Source organism: Trachemys scripta, chromosome 9, assembly GCF_013100865.1.
Source record: "Trachemys scripta elegans isolate TJP31775 chromosome 9, CAS_Tse_1.0, whole genome shotgun sequence".
Classification (NCBI taxonomy): Eukaryota; Metazoa; Chordata; order Testudines; family Emydidae; genus Trachemys; species Trachemys scripta.
This window is the reverse complement of record NC_048306.1, coordinates 23,601,553-23,603,541: the sequence shown is the minus strand read 5'-3', so window position 1 is coordinate 23,603,541 and position 1,989 is coordinate 23,601,553. Positions and strand designations below refer to the sequence as shown.

Here is a 1,989-nt window from a genome sequence, read left to right as displayed (position 1 = left end):
ACTTGACTGTCACCAATTTCTCCACCTAACTGGAATATCCCCAGGAAATTGAACATTAAGTAGCTGCTCAGGTCAGGGGCAACATGAGCAAAACTCCATTGAAATCAATTTACAGCAGTAGTGAGGATTTGGCTACTCTTCTTGGGTTTTTTCTTAATTTAGCATGCTATAAGGCTCAGGCTCTTCTCCCCATCATGAACAAACTGGGATGTGAATGTAAAAACATCATTACTGTTACAGCTGGCATCTAGTAGTGCCAGCCACGGAAACAACAAGGGTATAAAGGAGGAAGCCTAAACTGAAAAGCTCTGAAGGGAGTAAACTCTTCATTGCTCATTGGTCTGACCGTGTAACTCCTGTTTTTGAATCCCTCCATTGGCTTCCTGTCTAATGTCATACGAAATGTATGCTGTGTCCCCCAACTTCAAAGCGCTACATATTCTGCCCCTCCCTGCTTATCTTCTCTTGTCCAGCTTCATGTCACCCTGTCCCCTCCATTCTGCCAAGGCTCTCAACCTCATCCTACTTTCTTGGATTTTCACATAATCATCTCCATGCTTTCTTCCATGCAGTCCTTATGCATGGTTTGACTTCCCTTGGGTTGTCCACTTTAAGTCCCTGTAGAGACCCAGGACTACTGTGCCAGTTACAGTGAATCTTGCTGATTTGTACCTTCATTGTACATATCTTGCCTATTGTTTTTCTCCTTCCCCTGACCTATGTCTTTAGATCATAAGTTTGTGTGTCATTCTTGCACAGGGGCTATGCTAATCTTCTCTGTATCATTCCAATTGTAGTATATGTGTGAGCTCTAAGCAGGGAGTATTCTTACATGTTTGGAAAGCACCAAGCACATAATGGATATAACTTAGAGAATTTTTCACTTGACCAGAGCTCAAAGAGCCACAACCACCACCACACCACCAGGGAGGCATCCATGAAAGGAACAAAGAATGTAGGCCATACTCACAGGATGGGGACTCTATCCTGGAAAGCAGTGACTTTGAAAAAGATTTGGAGGTCATGATGGATAATCATCTGAACATACACTCCCGCTCTGACCAAAAGGATTAATGCCGTCCTGTGATGTATAAACAGAGGACTCTCAAGTAAGAGTAGAAGGATTATTTAGCCTCTGTATTTGGCACTGGTGCAACCTCTGCTGGAATCCTGTGTCCAGTTCTGGTGCCCACAATTCAAGAAGGATGTTGGTAAATTGGAAAGGGTTCAGAGCGGAGCCACAAGAATAATTAAAGGATTAGAAACATCCCTTATAGCGATATATTCAATCGATTTAGCTTAATAAAAAGAAGGTTAAGGGATGACTTGATTACAGTCTATCAGTACCTATGAGGGAAACAAATATTTAACAGGCTCTTCAATCTAGCAGAGACTGGTACAACACAATCCAATGGCTGGAAGTTGAAGCTAGACAAATTCAAATCAATAATAAGGTGTAAATTTTTAATGGTGACAGTAATTAGCTATTGAACAATTTACCATGGGTTGTGGTGAATTCTCCATCACTGACAATTTTAAATCAAGATGGATGTTTTTCTAAAAGCTCTGCTCTAGGAATTATTTTGGGGAAGTTCTCTGGCCCATGTAATACACGAGGTCAGGTGATCACAATGATCCCTTCTGGCCCCTGAATCTATGAAAAAAGCAGTGAACCTACTTTTGTCATCAACATGGTCCAGAACAGACATTGAAGGTTTGAATATTGAGGAAGTGCTGCATTGGTACAGCCCAACATGAACCAGGGAGCCCTGTAAGCAGAGAGGTGGTAGGTGATGATCTAGATTCAGGATCCAGTACTGGAGAATGCTCCCTTGCCATAGCCTGAGATGGAGACAGAGATGCCTATTTCTGAGTCTGATTCAAAGCCCATTAGGGGGGAGTCCTTCCATTGAATTCAGTGGGGTTTCACTCAGGGCCTATGAGAGAATTGGGGCATTGCTGAATGACTGGTCTTATGAAAGGAATCTG

At 42.5% G+C, this 1,989-nt stretch overlaps 1 non-coding gene across 1 annotated transcript; it reads right to left on the bottom strand.

The window, feature by feature from the left end:
• Positions 1 to 714: 714 nt before the first annotated feature.
• Positions 715 to 817, bottom strand: LOC117883456. Its single transcript, XR_004647273.1, has one exon. It is a non-coding gene; the product is annotated as a U6 spliceosomal RNA (small nuclear RNA).
• Positions 818 to 1,989: the final 1,172 nt, after the last annotated feature.